Below are 20,024 nucleotides of genomic sequence, written 5' to 3' on the forward strand. Positions count from 1 at the left end.
GCATGCTAAAGTTTCCAACTAGTGTCAGATGTGGTTGAATGGGTTTGAGGAATGCTAGAAATGATTTTCTAAAACACATAGCACAGCCCTTTCTAAAAATATAGATGGAACCCTATTTTCCTTGAATAAAATCCAAACTTCTCTCTTGCTTATCAGAATTTGTCCTGGCCAAATTTGCTAATCTCAGAAGGCATTACATTGGTAGAAATTATGGCATTACAATGACAGGTTGGGAGGTCAGGGAGAGCTGGGTGATTGCTGACTCGGGTACATTTTCATCTTTGGGTCTTGGCAATTTGCTTTAATTATATATGCATTTTCATTTTTCAAATGTCTACAAAATGCATAATATTGTTCTGTATAAAGTTGTAGCAGTACTTTGGCTAACACATGTGAAGATTTTGCTAGGACATATGGCTACTGGAAACACGTTATATATCTTTCCTCTTTCTTTACCTTTTTTCGTTTTTTTTTTTTTTTCCCTTTGCTAGGATGCTTTCAACCAACTACACCCAACTACACATTCTTCAAACATACTCTAAAGTCTATCAGCTATATGTTTCTTCTATCTTTCCTGCTTATAATGCTGCGCCCACTATGCGTTAGAGTTCATGTCTTTTTTTTTTTTTTTTTAAGATTTTAATTATTTATTTGACAGAGATCACAAGTAGGCAGAGAGGCAGGCAAGGAGAGAGGAGAAAGAAGGCTCCCCGCTGAGCAGAGAGCCTGATGCAGGGCTCAATCCCAGACCCTGGGATCATGACCTGAGCCAAAGGCAGAGGCTTTAAGCCACTGAGCCACCCCGGTGTGTCTAGAGTTCATGTCTTAAATGTAAGTCACACTCCTGATAGTTTCTTTTTCCAGAAGTTTTTGCCAATTCACAGATAGACCAGAAGTATTTCTGACTTTTCTCTGTTCTTTTGTTGTTATGAAACTGTACATTTACTCCTTTTAAATTAATCATCTGCCCCATATTAGTATTTTTTCTTATGTTTTCCTGGTTTGAGTCAACTCAGCCGAAGATGCACTATATCTTTATTTTTCTTTTATCCATTTTCCAGCAATGAACCCACACAAATTAATAAATAAACAATGAATTAATTTAATAAATGACTTTATTGTTTGTTCTCACTATCCAGAACTTCCCGTTACACTATTAACTATCATTAATTAATAAAATATGTAATAAAATATGTAATGTCAGAAAGTTTAAAAATTCAACATACATTTCATGTAGCTATCAGGGAACGAATGAAAACTGGCTGAATCTCAGCCACCTATTGGGTCTTTTTACTTATTTTCTGTATTTGGAGGTGTTACTATTTTAATTTTCACTTTTCCCTTGTCTTTTTAATCACATAATCAAGTCAGCTCTGTGTTTTGGTTCCCATTTGGGAAGACATTTCTCTCTGCCAAAGCACTTGCCTTTTCTCAGCAGAATGATTGTATTGTTTCCACACACAGTTTTCTCAACTGAATTACTTCTGCCCCACAGCCAAGAAGAAGTCTAGGTAAACCATAAATGAGATAATGCTTGTCTTTAATGTCAGGAAAGTTTCTTTTAGTATTTCTGCTCTTAAACTTTTCAAAAACATAACTAATTATATTTTGTTTTGTTTTGTTTTGTTTTTTCTTCATGGGTCTATGAAACCTATGGAATATCAAGGGAAAACATTCTGCCTCTTTCATAGGAAATTAAGTCTGTCTAGTATAGTTTTGTTTGACCTGGTTTAACCTATTAATTTTACAAAAAATATATGGATTATTATTAAAAGTATAGAATTGTAATATTTCTACCTTATATGTGTGATCATTTTTGTCTTTCTGTGTCTGTGGTATGTGATGTTTTGAGGACCTTCAGGATGGGTCAAAGGAAATACTCAACCCATCAGAAAGAATGCTACACAACAGAACCAAAATCTTTTCTGATTTGATTTCTTTTCTCAAGAATATGTAATATTTTTTTGGCAAAAAATATAAAACTATTATATAGTAGGCGCATCAAAAATATATTGAACCTAGATTAGTTATCCACTTGTAAGTTGTTCTCTCTAGAATTCACTTTCTAACCTATAGAACAATACCTAATACCTTCAAAAATACATGAAATCTCAGTTTTGGAAGTAAGCTCATACAACCCATAAAACAAATGGTTTTAGAAGGGAATTAGAAAAGAAGAAAAATATACCAAAATCAATTCTCAGAAGAGTGAGTTAATATGAACTGAGACAAATGCAGGGATTGAGGTGATAAATGAGGTACTTGCACACATCTCTAAGGAGTATGCTTATATGTTTGTGTGTGTTATTGGTAGACTTATGACCAACTATCTCCTGTGTATTGACACAAGGTCTGAGTGAAGCTTGGTCAAAAGCATGCGTTATGTTGAAATGGACAAACAGTAAAACACTGAGTTCTGATATCCATCATTCTGAAGTACTAGACTCTTTTATTTACTCAGAGTTACTACACTGCCCAAGATGGAGGCAAGTAGTAAACATATAAAAACCAGCTCCTTTCACTCATAGAAGGCACACAGTTCTTTTCCTTATTCTTATTTAGTAGCTCTTTGGGCAAATCTTTATAACTTCTAGTGGACTGCGTTTTTATTGAAACCAGAGAACTAACATTACTTAACTCACAGGATGCACTATTAGGAGATGCAATGATACAATAAACTTAAAACACAAAATAATCTCTGGATAAATTATTATTATTATTATTATTATTATTAATATTTTGTATCTGATAAGATTCAGTAAAATTTGATCTCCTTAAGTTTAACATGTATAAAGAATTTTTTTTAAGATTTTATTTATTTAGTTAACAGAGAGATTACAGGTAGGCAGAGAGAGAGGCGGAAGCAGGCTCCCAACTGAGCAGAGAACCCTACATGGGGCTTGATCCCAGGACCTTGAGATCATGACCTGAGCCAAAGCCAGAGGTCCAACCCACTGAGCCACCGGCATCCCAAGGAAATTTTTTATATATGGTTTGTATATAATGGAAAAATTGTTCCCTGAATATCAATGTGTACATTTCTGGTGAACCAAATAACCTGTACAATTGAACTTACTTTGGGCCAGGACAAATGGTAAACAGAATTGCTGGGCATTGAGTGCTGATTTCTCCTCATAGTTTCTTATATTCTCACTTAATGATATAACATTTTTACCTAGCATGTGTATGAAGAATGGATTGTTTATTCTTTTATCTTTCCTTTACTTCTGTCCTCCATTCCTCAGTCATCTATTTCATCACTGTTAGTCCCTAGTAATAAATAACTCCACTTGATAGTGGGTCACTATTTTATTGATCTATCTAATCTATCCATAAAGGTTACTCTAGATAATGATGTGTATTGAACTGTATTGCATGTGTTTGTTTCTTTTTGTCTTTTCCCATTTCAGAGTTTTCTGAGGCTAATATAAAAGGAATTTCCAAAATAGAGCAAGCAAGCCTATTTAAGAGAGCTTTTTTTTTTTTTCTTTTTTCTTTATAGGATCAGTTGTTCATAAGTGAGGAAGAATTTATGCATGGCCCCATTAGAGAACCCAAGGAGATTTCTGAAACTTTCAGAGTGCTGCCAGCTCCAGCCTGGACTTCACTATCTCCTTGCCTTGACACCTGAATCATTGCTTCCTTTACTTCTAGAGAAGCTTTAAAATCTCATTTGCAAATTACCCCAACCAATCCAAGTAACCCTAATTCCAATCTCTGTTTTACATAGAGGTCCTGAATGATAATTAGACACCTAGCCTTTCACCTGTATAACTCTGCTTCTCTTTGATTTCTTGGAAACAAAATTTAGGTTTCTACCTGGATCTGTATCTCTCAAATAGGTATTTTAATTGCCCAAATAAATGTATGTTTTTGTTTTTAGTGAAGTCTTTCTTAACCAGCACTACCCTAATGCTATTCCACACTGTATTATTTTAATTCAGAAAGCAAGATGAATGCAAGTCAGGCAGAGTTTCTGAATTGCTCTTTCTGACTAGAGCATTATGAAGCCTTCTGAGAAAGTGCTTGACACAAGCCAACACAAAGAAAAACAGTAAAGTTATATCCAGAAATTGCCCACAGGTACCCGAGTCAATACGATGGAGAGCAACACAGAGGATTTTGGTGAAGATCTGTTCAGAAATGCCTAAAGGAATATAATTTCTTAGAGTTTCAAAGACCTATTAATGCTCGTATTGTCATATGTTATATTCTGCTCTTCTGAATCAACTTTCCTTCAGAGATTGGCATAAAATAAGTGACTCCTAGAACTTAAAATATGTATTTGTTTTTAGAAGAATTTCAAAATACTAAATTTTTTCCTTCAGTCTTTCCTTCCTTCCTTTATTTTTCCTTTCTCTCTTAAAATCTACTTCTTACATCCTTGATGGTTCGATGGATATTTATGTTCTACTCCCCTTGCAAATATATTAAATGTTCTAAGACATGTTGAGATTCTCAAAATAATTTTGGAGAATTAACCTAAATATGCTTGAATAGTTGCTTTGTAAATCTCTGCATTTTATTTTATCTTTAGATACTGGAGAAGAATCATCAGAGTGAGTACCTTAGGAGGGAGCCCTCCTAATTTTACCTAAAGCAATCTTACAGCCACTGATACCTAATGATCAGTGAATTAACCATTGCACTTTCATTGGAGAATGCTCCACCAACTGTGCTTTGGGGTGGATATATGCTATTAAATTTATTAAACTTAATTTCATCCTTAAACCATATTTTCTCCAGCAGCATAAGATAATTTGATACCGCAAAATAATTTCACTAACTATCATCTTAATGTGCATTATTCATGAGCGGAATTCCACTTGAGAACAAAAATAGTTGAGCCAGACAAACATTTTTTTTTTAATTTAGTAAATTATTATATTTTTTAATATATTTTTTTATATTTTATAAACATATATTTTTATCCCCAGGGGTACAGGTCTGTGAATCGCCAGGTTTACACACTTCACAGCACTCACCAAAGCACATAGCCTCCCCAGTGTCCATAACCCCACCCACCTTCTCCCAACCCCCCTCCCCCCAGCAACCCTCAGTTTGTTTTGTGAGATTAAGAGTCACTTATGGTTTGTCTCCCTCCCAATCCCATTTTGTTTCATTTATTCTTCTCCTACCCCCCAAACCCCCCATGTTGCATCACCACTTCCTTAGACAAACGTTTTTTTTTAGATTGATTTTTATTTCTTTTTACTAAAAGATTGCTCCAAACTTAAATTTATCATGGTCAACCCCATTAATATATGTGACATTTTGTGGGGTTTTCTTGTTTGTTTGTTTGTATGTTTTTTTCCTCATTGGGTTGGTTATAGATGTGTACATGGCAATCTCAGAGACTGCTTACTTGAAAAAGTTAAAGGAAGCTAATATGTGGCTTTGAACTACGTACAACACTAGGGCATTTCACGTTATTTTTTATATTCTTCAATATAGTCTGAATTATGTAATAATTTATGGATTCTATAAATGTGGACAATGAAGCTTTAAGCTGTTAGCAATAATCTCAACATTCATAAATGGTCTGGAAAGGGAGGCAGCTAATTTTGTTTACTGAGCTCTTATTAAAAATTATTGGTGTATAGGAAAGGAAGATATTAAACAAAGTTAATGAGAAAAATGGGTATTGTCCTTGCTTATGCTGGATATTGACTTCTCATAGAACACTGGTCAGATTATTCAGATTTTAACCTTTATACATCTATTCTAAATAGTCATAATTAAAGGGGAATAAAAATTATATAAGGAAATATTTTCCTTAATATCAAACCTCTGACCACTGGAAGTATTTAGGTGAATTGTTTTCCTTTTATATTTAGATTGTTGCTGCTATCAAAAAACAACTTGAAGACAAAAAGTTCACCATTCAGTTATTATACTTCTCCATGTTTCTATATCTTTCGTGGTCTATGATTCCAACTACAAAATGCATAAATTTCTTCCTTTCATCACTTACGATATCAATTACTTGACAAACTGAGAAAATATGGCCAAGGATATATTACATGTTTCAATCACAATAAATCTATCATGGACTGCATTCACATATCCCTTTTACTTAAGCTAACAGCAGTAATTATAATAGCATTTCCCACTCAGATATCAGGATGAGAGTTTAAGAACTGTTATAGGTGAAATATTGGTGATAATCTAGAAAATGAGTCAGAATCCTACCAGAAAGAAGGCACATTGCTATAACTGATGAAAAATTATTTCAAAATGATTTGGAATCAAGAATGCTGGATTACATATTTATATTAACTGCAAAATATATCCCTCAAGATATTCATAAAATTAGATTAGGTGATCAGTAATCTGTTACCTTGTACACTTGTTTTTTTTAATAATTGGGATGAGAATTCAAAATGTATCTTCTCACTGCTGGTCTGCAGGATACCCCATCATCTTGCACTGCTCACAAGCATCTTCTGAAGCTCTCTGGACTGAGTGGGAATGAAGAGATCTGTCCTCCACATGATTATTACATATTGATGCTAAATTAACTAGATTATCTTGATCTGCATCTCTTTTATTGGAAACTCGGGGTTTGGATATTTAAGTGACGTCCACTTAAGTTGTTTATCTACCAATTAATTTTGAGTCAATTTGTTTTAGGCAAACACATCTCTCTGTAAAAGGTATGCCATCTCCTAAATTAGGAATCAGCACTGGCTGTAATAAGGTAAGGAGAAAATTGATCCAAGAATCATAAAATTATTAACATCTATTTAAGTACCATTCACTATTGAACACAGTGAACTGATAATTGTGTTTGCTTTATTAAAAACAAGAGAGAGGTTAGGAAGCCTGATAGAGGTACCAAAGTCATAGTAGAAACAGACTCTTTTTCTTTTTGATGAAATTAAAGTTGAATGATAAATTAAAAGAGCATTAGTTTCTTATAGTATGCATTATTCAAAAATGCTACACCAGTTACCTAAAATGATCTTAAAATCATAGGTTTTGAGTTTTTGGTGGATTTGATGACTTCTAAATACCTTTGCAATAGTAGCATTCCGTGTTTAAAATATTCACCCAGGGTGGCCAGAAATGGTAGTTACATCAGGTTAGATAAAGAGAAAAGCTGTGCTGTAGTGTCTGCATCTCATTGAGTGACATTTAATTCCTCAGTGTTGGTTAAAAGAGCTCCCAGAGTATATTCTGTCTATCCAACCCTCTTTCTTTCAAGAGAAAGATTCAAGATTCTGCGAAAGATGCAAATTTATGAATCTTTGATCCATTCACTGATGTAAAATCTAGTTGCTGAGTGTTGAAACAAATCTCTCTTTGAGCTATATTCTTTATCATATTCTTTGTTGAATTTTATTCCCTAGATCACGTATAAAATACTGAAGTTCCTAGGAAAAGTCATGAAATATAAACAGTGTAAATATAATTCTTTACATATTTCATTTTTCACTTGCAATCACAAATTTAGATTAATTTAAAACAATTTTTATTTAGCTTGTAAAATGTAAATAGGAGAAATGAAAAAAATTGGCTCTTTATTTTTTTACAATTGAATCATTTTTAATGTGCCTGATAGTATTTTTGTATTTTTTTATATTTTTATTTTTTTAAGATTGTCTTAAAAATAGACAAATAGAGTGAGATCCTAAGTAGGCAGAAAGGCAGGCGAAGAGAGACTGGAGGAAGCAGGCTCCACGCCAAGCAGAGAGCCCAATGAGGGACTCGATCCTAGGATCCTGAGATCATGACTTGAACCAAAGGCACAAGCTTAACCCACTGAGCCACCCAGGTGCCCCAGTATTTTAGTTCAAAATATGCAATTGATACTGTTTGTCCAAGGGGCAAGGAAGATAATCTTTTATTTTATTTATTTATTTATTTGGAGAGGGAGAGATAGAGAGAGAGAGATGTGGGGGAAGAGGCATAGGAAGATGGAGAGAATCTTAAGCAGCTAATAGGGCTAATACAGAGAGAGCCTAATACAGGGCTCTATCTCAAGACCCTGAGATCATGACCTGAGACAGCATCAAGAGTTGGACACTTAACCAACTGAGGCACCCTGGCACTCCACAAACTGATATAATTTTAATAAATATTTATTCCTGAGATACATTCCCAAATAAAAAAGAATTCGTCCAGATCATCCTGAAAGAAAAAGAGTTTCACCTATGCATAAACATGTACATTTTAAAATGTGCAAAATTTTTAACTATGCAAATTATAGTCCTTTGTTATCTAATTAATACAACTAATAATAATAAAATTATTTCTTTAACATAAATCTAACATTTGATTATTCCATCATCTTGGATGGTAATGCTGAAAATTACATCATTTTTCCAGTTATAGAATAATTTACAATAGATTTCTAAAATAAGAGAAATTTTAAAAAAGCATAAATCTAGGTATCAGGAATAAATAATATGTACTCAATGATATGAATTTGCTTTTTGGTAAAATTTATAGTATTGTTGCCATGCTGCTAATTTTTTTATGCATATTCCTATTTTTTTTTTTCTTTTCAGATATTTAACCCATCTGTTTACAATCTATCTCAGTCTGAAACACATGGAGAGGCAGAGGAATGTCTCAGAATTCATTCTCTTGGGACTTTCGTATGACCAGAACATGCAAATATTTTGCTTTGTGCTCTTCTTATTCTGTTATGTTGTCCTGTTGGCAGGGAACCTTTTTTTTTTTTTTTTTTAAGATTTTATTTATTTATTTGAGAGAGAGACAGTGAGAGAGAACATGAGCGAGGAGAAGGTCAGAGAGAGAAGCAGACTCCCCGTGGAGCTGGGAGCCCGATGCGGGACTCGATCCGAAGGCAGTCGTCCAACCAACTGAGCCACCCAGACGTCCCTGCAGGAAACCTTCTGATCCTTGTCTCCATTCGATCCAGTCCTCTTTTGCACCAACCCATGTACTACTTCCTCAGCCACTTATCCTCTATGGACATCTGCTATACCTCTAGCATTGCACCTAAATTTATTGCTGACCTGCTAGTGGAAAGAAAAACCATCTCCTATTGTAGTTGCATGTTACACGTCTTGTCAATGCACTTTTTTGGAATGACTGAAGTTTTAATCCTTACAGTCATGGCCTTTGATCGCTACGCTGCCATCTGCAAACCTCTCCACTACCTGCTTATCATGAACAGGACAAGGTGCCATCTCCTAGTCTTGGCTGCGTGGGCTGGTGGGGCTGTCCACTCCTTTCCTCAATTTCTTATGGTAATCAGGTTGCCCTTCTGTGGTCCTAATGAGGTTGATCACTACTTTTGTGATATTTTTCCTTTGCTTAAGGTGGCCTGTACCAATACCTACATCACTGGTGTCCTTATGGTTGTCAATTCAGGACTGGTTACCTTAGTGACATTTGAGGTTTTGTTTTTTTCTTATATTATTATATTATTCAGTTTAAGGCATCACTCAGCTGAAGGAAGACGCAAAGCCCTCTCTACCTGTGGGTCTCATATCACTGTGATAGCTTTATTTTTGGGGCCTTTAATCTTTGCCTACCTTCGACCTCCAACCACTTTCTCTGAAGATAAAATATTTGCTCTGTTTTACACCATCATTGCTTCCTATGTTCAATCCTTTAATCTATATGCTGAGAAATACAGAGATCAACAGGCCATGAGAAGAACATGGGGTCAAACAACAGGGCTCAACCTCTTTTTAACAAAACAAGAAGCCAGCTAGACCTACATAGGATAGGGAAGAAACCATTTCAAAGTGTACTTGTTCAGCTGGTATCATGATCCTGAGTGACCAAAATCAGAACTTAAGAGTTTAATAATAACTAGAAAGAAATATTAATTTAATCATTCAAAAATAACTTTAAAACATAGTTAGTTTTATAGACTTTGAGATAGTAAGGACAAGCTTACAGGCACAATATTGGTTATATGTACAGTTAAGGCAATGTTACATAAGCTGTGAATTGTGATGGAAAAAGAAAATTTTAATAATTTTGTATTAGAAAATTCAGGTTTGTTGGCTAGACCACATGAGGAAATAGTCTCTATAGCAAAGGAGTTGTTAAAGCCCATGATTTTAGGGGCACCAGGGTGCCTCAGTGGGTTAAAGCCTCTGCCTTTGGCTCAGGTCATGATCCCAGGGTCCTGGGATCGAGCCCCACACTGGGCTCTCTGCTCTGCGAGGAGCCTGCTTCCCCATGTCTCTCTCTCTGCCTGTCTCTCTGCCTACTTGTGATCTCTGTGTGTCAAATAAATAAAATCTTAAAAAAAAAATCCACAATTTTAAGACCAGGTTTTGCTCATGATATCATCTTCCCCTAAGTGAACTCAAGTTGTATTTAGAAATTAATCACACATCAATAAGTTTGCATAATAAAATCTGATTTAAAATGATTCTCTGGCTTTAACTCTCGTGACTTCATATTGGAAATAAAAATAAATTAGTAAAGATAAAGTGAAATCAGTTACTCAAAGTATTTAAAATATACTCACTGCTCTTCTACATGTTGATCCATTAAAAAAAGGTCCATAAAGGAACTGAATCATAAAATGCCAGCAATTAGTAGGCAAGTCACTATTTATCAGGTCCAGGTCTTTCTTATGTACACAAGAAAAACATGAACAAAAGACAAATAAGAGCTAAAACTTCAATCAAAAAACCCTGTGACACAAATCACGGAAATGAATGGAAATGGCAAATCATCGGGGTGCCTGGGTGGCTCAGCAGGTTAAGCCTCTGCCTTCGGCTCAGGTCATGATCTCAGGGTCCTGGGATCAAGCCCCACATCAGACTCCTGGCTCAGTGGGGAGCCTGCTTCCCCCTTTCTCTCTGCCTTCTTGTGATCTCTGTCAAATAAATAAATTAAAAAAAAAAAAAAGGAAACACAAATCATCTTAGTAAATAACATGAAAAGGAGATGCATGAAAAACATTTCCTAGAAGAACCTGAAAATATTTAATCCAATCTCAGCTTCGTGTTTTGGTTCCCATTTGTCTGGACATTTCTCTCTGCCCAAACACTTGTGTTTTCTCAGTGGAATGATTGGATTGCTTCCAGAGTTTGATTGACTTTGTTATTCCTGCCCCAGTGTCAAGGCAAAATCCAAGAACACACATAGAGGCAATAGTGTCTGTCTGTGGATGCCAGGATCTTCTTTGGATGTTTCAAATCTTAGAACATATATATACATATACATATACATATATGTATACATATATGTATACATATATGTATACATATACATTATATATATATATATATGTATAACTAATAATTTTATTTTTGGAGCAATGAAAAACTCTGAAATACCAGGGGAATCATTCTTCCCATTCCACAGAATTTCCTCTGACTGGTTATTTATTCATAGGTCTGTTTGCTCTGGTTTAATGTAACTATATTTCCAAAAAGTATTTGGATTATTTTTAAGTATAAAGATCTAATGTGTATATGTGTACCTTTGTGTGTGTGTGATTGAATCTGTATGACTGGGGACTCTGAGGGTCTCGAGGACAAGTCAGAAGGAATAAGCACTGGAAAGAACGTTATGCAACAAAACCAAAACCCTTTTATTATCGTTTATTTTTTCTCATGATCCACAATATTTTCAGAGAAAAGATATGAAAATATTATATAATAAGCCCACAAAAAATGTTCCAAATTAAGATTATTTATCTACTTACCAGATGTTCTTTCTAGGGTTTATTTTCCAGCCTACTATATTTTTTTTAAGTTTTTTTTTTTTTTTTTAATTCATTTGAGAGAGATGGAAAGAGAACACAAGCAGGAGGAGGCTTAAAGAGAGAATGGGAAGCAGACTTCCTTCTGAGCATGATTCCTGCTTTGGGGCTTGATCCCAGGAGCCCAGGACCATAACCTGAGCCTAAGGTGGACACTACCAACCAAGGCACCCAGGTGTCTACTATCTTCAAAAAGATCAGTCAGGTAAATACATAGAAGATTTCCATAGGAGGTATTGCTCTGCATGTGCATTTAAACATAGAATATTTAAGTTTGCAAATGTGTAGTTTAAGAAATTCTACCCATTTCTACTGGAATTTATTGCTAATTAAAAAATATATTATCACAAGAAGAGACAAGATGGTGGGGTAGTAGGAGGAGGCACCATTTCAACCTGTACCCTAATGTAAACTGATTACCTAATAAAGAACTCTGATCACCCATGAAATCAGTCTGAAATTAGAATTATACACTTCTGCATCTCTGCGGGGGAAGAAGATGCCAGTGGACAGGTAAAGCAGAGTGCAAACATCGAACTGATATCAGAAGATAAGACAAAATAATGGGTCGCTTCTGGGAGCCACCAGAAGTGACCCATTGGAAAGTAATATCCCAATAAGAGAGTGCCCTGAGATTGGGGACCAGCATTAACTTGGAGTCCGTTGAAAGCACTCAAAAAGAGCAAAGGATCGTGGGAGGGAATTGTAGGAATCGGGGGCTTAGGGAAAGGAACTTAAGTTTCTGGACCCAGGACAGCCACCGCTGGCACTGAGCCAGAGAGAGTGCGACGATGAAAACAGGTCTTGGTCCCTGAGCTGCCAGCACACCTGAGAGCATCTGGGTGGCAGCTCCTGTGAGGGTGAGGGAGCCTCAACAACTGGCAGAACCACAGCCTTTTACAGTCTCCACACACATGCCATGCTACCAGAGTCTGAGTCGCGCCCCACACCCTCCTCTGAGAGAGGTGCATGCAGGCACCAGCCAGCACTCTCTCGGACCCAGAGAGTATGAGCACTTCCAGCCCAGGACAACAGGAAAATCTCTAGTGTGCTATTGCTGCTTGGGATCTTTCTGGCGGTCTGGAGCTGCTCAGACAGCGGCAGCTATCCTGGTTTTCCATACGAGCCGGAGTTCCTGTGACCCCAGAGACCATGTGTGGGAATGTGCTCTCACCAAAATGACTAGGAGGAGGAATGCCAAACAAAAGAAAAATTCAGAGACTGGCCCTTCCGCAACAGAGCTATTGAATGTGGACAGAGACAGTATGTTGAAAAGGGAATTCAGGCTAACAATTACCCAGGCAATAGCTAGGTTGGAGAAAGCCATGGATGACAAAATGGAATTGATAAGGACAGAAGTGAAAGCCACCAGGGATGAAGTTTTCAATGTTCTCAATGAGGTCCAATCTAATCTAAATTCTCTAAAAACTAGGGTAACTGAGGCCAAAGATAGAATTAGTGATTTGGAGGACAAACAGATAGAAAGAAATGATCAGGTGGAAGCCTGGAACAAACAGCTAAGAAGTCATGAAAACAGAATTAGGGAAATAAATAAAGCCATGAAACATTCCAATGTCAGAATTATTGGAATCCCTGAAGGGGAGGAGAAAGAAAGAAGAATAGAAGATATAGTTAAATAAATTCTCCATGAAAATTTTCCCAATCTTGCAAATGGAACCTGCATTCATGTACTAGAGGCATAAAGGTCTTGCCCCAAGATCATTGAATCTAGAAAGACCTCAAGGTACCTGATAGTGAAAATGATGAATCATAATTGCAGACAGGAGCCCTTGAAAGCAACTAGGGCAAAGAAATTCCTTACATACAAAGGAAAACCCATTAGAATAACATCAGACCTACCCACAGAAACCTGGCAAGCCAGAAAGGGTTGGCAAGATGTATTCAGGGCACTAAATGAGAAGAACATTCAGCCAAAAATACTTTATTCAGTAAGACTGACATTCAAAATGGATGGAGAGATAAAAGTCTTCCAAGATCGGCAAGGTTTAAAAGAGTATGGGACCACCAAACCAACATGGCAGGAAATATTATGGGGGGTCTATAAAAGAGGAAAAATCCTAAGAATATCATTGAACAAAAACATATAGAGACAATCTATAGAAACACAGACTTCACCGGTAACACAATGTCAATAAAAACGCCTCTCTCAATAATCACTCTCAACATGAATGGCCTAATGTGCCCATAAAATGACACAAGGTTGCAGACTGGATAAAACGATAGGACCCATCCATATGTTGTCTACAAGAGACCATTTTGAACCTAAGGATACACCCAGACTGAAAGTGAAGGGATGGAGAAGCATCTTTCATGCCAATGGGTCTCAAAAGAAGGCTAAGCTAACTATTCTCATATCAGATAAATTAGATTTTAAACTAAGACTGTAGTCAGAGGTACAGAAGGACACTATATAATTCTTAAAAATCTAACCACCAAGAAGAGCTAACAATTATAAATATTTATGCTCCCAATACAGGACAGCTAATTACATAAGAAAACTGTTAATCAAGATAAATTTTTTATTTTTTATAAACATATATTTTTTTGGTGAGAGATGGCTGAAAGGATGTGTAGCTGAATGTATTGACCATGGTGCAGGCAAGATGCACCCTGGAATGTTTCTGAGAGATCAAGAGGCCCCATCCAAAAGAAAGAGAAAAGAAGAATAAAAGAGAGAGAGAGAGAGAGAGAAGGAGGGAGATAGGAAAAAGAAAAAAAAAAAAAGGAAAAAAAAGAAAGATAAAATAAAAGTGAAGGCTCAGTACAAATGGGCCCCAGGTAAGACTTATGAAGTGTATAAACAAAAACAGACAACCAAAAGGATGGACAGAAGTAATAGAAAGATAATCTAAGCAGAAAATCAATAAAGAAACAAGAGCATTGAATGGCACATTGGACCAGATAGACCTCATAGATATATACAGAACATTCCACCCTAAAACAACAGACTACTCATTCTTCTCAAGTGCACAGGGAACCTTCTCCATAATATACCACATACTGGGTCAAAACTCAGGGCTCAACAAATTCCAAAAGATTGAGACTATTCCCTGTATATTATCAGATCAAAATGCTTTGACACTGGAGCTCAACCACAAGGAAAAGTATGGAAGCAATTCAAATACCTAGAATTTAAAGACCACCTTGCTTAAGAATGCTTGGATAAACCAGGATATCAAAGAAGAACTTAAACAATTCATGGAAAGCAATGAGAATGAAGATATTTCGGTCCAAAACCTAATGGATACAGGAAAGGCGGTCCTCAGGGGGAAATACATAGCCATCCAAGCCTCCCTCAAAAAAATTGAAAAATCCAGAATACACCAGGTGTCTCTACACCTTAAAGAACTGGAGAATCAACAACAAATTAAGCCAACTCCACACATAGGAAGGGAAATAATCAAGATTAGAGCAGAGATCAATGAGAAACTAGAGATAGAGTAGAATGCATCAATGAAAGTAGAAGCTGGTTTCATGAAAGAATCAATAAAATCAATAAACCATTGGCCAAACTAATCCAAAAGAAGAGAGAGAAGGCCCAAATTACTAAAATTATGAATGAAAAAGGAGAGATCACAACTAACACCAAGGAAATAGAAACAACCATCAGAAATTATTATCAACAATCATATGAGAAGAAGTAAAGCAGCCCAATTGAAATGGATGCATTCTTGGAAAACTATAAACTTCCAAAAGTGAACCAGGAAGAATTTGACAACCTGAATAGGCCAATATCTAGTAACAAGATTGAAGCAGTGATCAAAAACTTCCCAAAAAACAAGAGCCCAGGACTTGATAGAAACTCTGGGGAATTCTACCAAACTTTCAAAGAGGAAATAACACCTATTCTCCTGAAGCTATTTAAGAAAACTGAAGCAGAAAGAAAACTTCCAGACTCTTTTTATGAAGCAAGCATTATCCTCATCCCCAAACCAGGCAAAGACCCCAGCAAAAAGGAAAATTTCAGACCAATATCACTGATGATTATGGATGCTAAGATTCTCAAGAAGATCCTAGCAAACAGGATACAACAGCACATTTAAAAGATTATCCACCATGACCAGGTGGGATTCATCCCTGGGTTACAAGGATGGTTCAACATTCACAAATCAATCAATGTGATACAACAAATTAATATGAGAAGAGAGAAGAACCACATGGTCCTCTCAATTGATGCACGAAAAGCATTTGACAAAATACAGCATCTGTTCCTGATTAAAATGCTTCAGTGTAAATGGATAGTGGAAATATTCCTGAACTTCATAAAATCTATCTATGAAAAACCCACAGCAAATATCATTCTCAATGGGAAGAAAACTCACAGCCTTCCTGTTGAGATCAGGCACACAACAAGGATGCCCACTCTCACCACTCTTGTTCAACATAGTATTAGAAGTCCTAGCAACAGCAATCAGACAACAAAGAGAAATAAAAGGTATCCAAATTGGCAATGAAGAAGTCAAACTCTCTCTCTTCGCAGATGACATGATACTTTATATGGAAAACCCAAAAGACTCCACCCCCAAACTACTAGAACACGTACAGCAATTCAGTAATGTGGCAGGATACAAAGTCAATGTACAGAAATCAGTGACTTTCTTATACACTAACAATGAAAATACAGAAAGGAAAATTAGAGAATTGATTCCATTTATTATAGCACCAAGAACCATAAGATACCTGGAAATAAACCTAACCAAAGAGGTAAAGGATCTGTACTTGAGGAACTACAGGACACTCATGAAAGAAATTGAAGAAGGCACGAAAAGATGAAATACCATTCCATGCTCTTGGATCGGAAGAATAAACATCATTAAAATGGCTATACTGTCTAGAGCAATCTATGCTTTTAATGCCATTCTGATCAAAATTCTACCAGTATTTTTCCAAGAGCTGGAGCAAAGAATCCTAAAATTTGTATGGAATCAGAAGAGACCGTGAATTCCTAAGGAAATGTTAAAAAAGTAAAACAAAATTGGGGGCATCACGTTACCTGATTTCAAGCTTTACTACAAAGCTGTGATCACCAAAACAGCATGGTACTGGCATAAAAACAAAGACATAGACCAGTGGAATAGAATAGAGAGCCCATATATGGACCCTCAACTCTATGGTCAAACAATCTTTGACAAAGCAGGAAAAAATATACAGTGGAAAAAAGACAGTTTCTTCAATAAATGGTGCCAAGAAAATTGGACAGCTATATGTAGAAGAAAGAAACGTGACCATTCTCTTACACCGTACACAAAGATAAACTTAGAATGGATAAATGACCTCAATGTGAAGCAGGAATCCATCAGAATCCTAGAGAAGAGCATAGGCAGTAACCTCTGCGATATCAGCCACAGCAACTTCTTTCAAGATAGGTCTCCAAAGGCAAAGGAAACAAAAGCAAAAATGAACTTTTGGAACTTCCTCAAGATCAAAAGCTTCTTCACAGCAAAGGAAACAGTGAACAAAACAAAGAGCAACCCACGGAATGGGAGAAGATATTTGCAAATGACAGTACAGACAAAAGGTTGATATCTAGGATATATAAAGAACTTCTCAAACTCAGCACACACAAAACAGATAATCATGTCAAAAATGGGCAGAATACATGAACAGACACTTCTCTAATGAAGACATAGAAATGGCTATCAGACACATGAAAATAATGTTCATCATCACTAGCCATCAAGGAAATTCAAATTAAAACCACATTGAGATACCACCTTAAACCAGTTAGAATGGCCAAAATTAACAAGACAGGAAACAACATGTGTTGGAGAGGATGTGGAGAAAGGGGAGCCCTCTTAAACTGTTGGTGAGAATGCAAGTTGGTGCAACCACTTTGGAGAACAGTGTGAAGATTCCCTAAGAAATTAAAAATAGAGCTTCCCTATGACCCTGCAATTGCACTCCTGGGTATTTACCCCAAAGATACAGATGTAGTGAAAAGAAGGGCCATCTGTACCCCAATGTTTATAGCAGCAATGGCCATGATTGCCAAACTGTGGAAAGAACCAAGATGCCCTTCAACGGACAAATGGATAAGGAAGATGTGGTCCATATACACTATGGAATATTATGCCTCCATCAGAAAGGATGAATACCCAACTTTTGTATCAACACGGATGGGACAGGAAGAGATTATGCTGAGTGAAATAAGTCAAGCAGAGAGAGTCAATTATTATATGGTTTCACTTATTTGTGTCATAAGAAATAACACGGAGGACATGGGGAGATGGAGAGGAGATGGGAGTTGAAGGAAATCAGAGGAGGAGATGAACCAGGAGAAACTATGGACTCTGAAAAACAATCTGAGGGGTTTGACGCGGCAGGGGGTGGGAGGTTGGGGGAGCCTAGTGATGGGTATTATGGAAGGCATGCATTACATGGAGCACTGGGTGTGGTGCATAAACAATGAATTGTTACACTGAAAAAAAATTTAAAAAATGCTTCATCACAACCTTCTGTTAAGGGAATATCTCAGCGTGATATTGAACATTCATACTACCCAGGCATACTATATTGGACCCAAGATTCTGAAATTACAGCCTGACAGAAGCTCTTATGTCTTGGATGGATCTAAAGGGAAAGATCAGAATCCAAAACCAGCTGGGGGTGATATAGTCGTACATGACTTCCTGCCCCAGTACCATCTCCAGGTCCCTCACCCTTTCTTTAACCCTTCATCTGTGTCTAAGCATCCATCAAGAAGGCTGGTTGTGACACTTCTAGGCTCTTTTAATATTCTCCTCAACACCAGAGAGATATGCAGGATTATGTTACTACATGTCCTCGATACTTCAAAGCAATCTTTTTCTCCTTATTATAAAAGGGTTGCCTCATTTTGTTAATCAGTGCATCTATCACCTCGCATATCTTATCTTTATCTTATCACATATTTATCTTTCTACAAAAATTAAGTTCTTCTTTCTCAGAAAATTTCATGTTTATAATAGTTTTGTCAATTACAGTCATCACATTACACATTAGATTCTCAGATCTATACTCATAGCTGACTATTTATAAACCTCTATGAACCTCTCCTGGTTCCTCCAACTCCTCCTGGAAACTACTTTTCTACTTTCTGATTCAATGAGATGATTTTTTTTTTTAAGATTGCATATATAACTGATACAATGCACTATTTCTCTTTCTTTGGCTTATTTTGTTTAGCATAATGTCCTCAAGTTCTATCCCTGCTGCCATAAGTGACAGTATTTCTTTCTTTCTCATGGTTAAATATATATATATATATATATATATATATATATATATATGACAAGATATAGATATATATAAGATATATACATATGTCTTTTATTCACTCATCCACTTAGGTTGTTCCATATCATGGCTTTTGTTAATCATCTGTCCCCAAAAATCTTAGTTTCAAAGAGTTCATTCCTTCCCTTGTACCTAAATAACCAAATTTCACAAAGCATTTAGATTCTATTAAATACCTCTTAGACTAGTTGCTAGATCTGAACTTACACAAAATAGTCTTATTTTACTTCATGTACAGATATTTTTACTGTAAAATGAACTATAATCTGAATTAGGTCCCTCATAAGGAGAAGTGGACTGTCCACTAAATCAGAGGAAGTTGGAGGGCCTTTCCTAGATACGTGTCCCAACATTTCAGTCGAGTTCAATATGACAGTTGCAGTGATGAGAGCATGTTCTCATTCTCATAGTCATGCGGTCCCGATGGGATATGGCATGCCATTGCATTATGAAGAAGATATTTAAGCTCCTAGTTATGACAGACTAGCTGTGCGCCTTTGAACTTAGTCCACAGGGTGATCTAATTCTTGGTAAATAGTGTTAAAAAGAAAACCACAGACCAAAATTGGAGTCATTTAGGTTAAGATGCCAAGTCATCAAAGCAATGCTTACTACCTAACCTATCTTTTCAGCCACTTCAGGGATATAACTTTTATGGAATTCCTGGCCAGCAGTACAAAATTTACTGATAGATCCCTTCTGCCCCCATCAGGAGGGCAACTTTGTCTAAAGCAGTGCATTCTTTGTTAATGATTTCCTTTTCTATGCTACTTCTCTGCCTTTAAAAACTTTTATTTTTCTGCAGTTCTCTGCACCTCTTTTCCATTTCCTAGGTAGGATGCTGCCTGATTCAGGAATCATTCAAAAGAGGCAGTTGGATCTTTTAAATTACTCAGTTGAAATTTGGGGTTTAACAGTAGTAAGTATCCTATAAGTGATTATATTTTGTTATTTTTTTTTAGGATTTGAGAGAATTTAAGTACCTTATCTGGAGATGTTAAGCAGTAGGACTAGTAAGGTT

At 36.3% G+C, this 20,024-nt stretch overlaps 1 long non-coding RNA gene and 1 pseudogene across 2 annotated transcripts in view; both read left to right on the plus strand.

The window, feature by feature from the left end:
* The window catches only part of LOC309873033, a 697,683-nt gene that overhangs the window by 379,671 nt on the left and 297,988 nt on the right, over positions 1 to 20,024 (plus strand). The gene's annotated exons all lie outside the window — the stretch shown is intronic.
* LOC309841287 (olfactory receptor 4P4-like) lies at positions 8,557 to 9,630 on the plus strand (annotated as a pseudogene). The gene is made up of 2 exons: positions 8,557 to 8,671; positions 8,857 to 9,630. The product of its transcript is annotated as an olfactory receptor 4P4-like (transcript).

Source organism: Mustela nivalis (genome assembly GCF_964662115.1).
Source record: "Mustela nivalis genome assembly, chromosome: 9".
Taxonomy (NCBI): Eukaryota; Metazoa; Chordata; class Mammalia; order Carnivora; family Mustelidae; genus Mustela; species Mustela nivalis.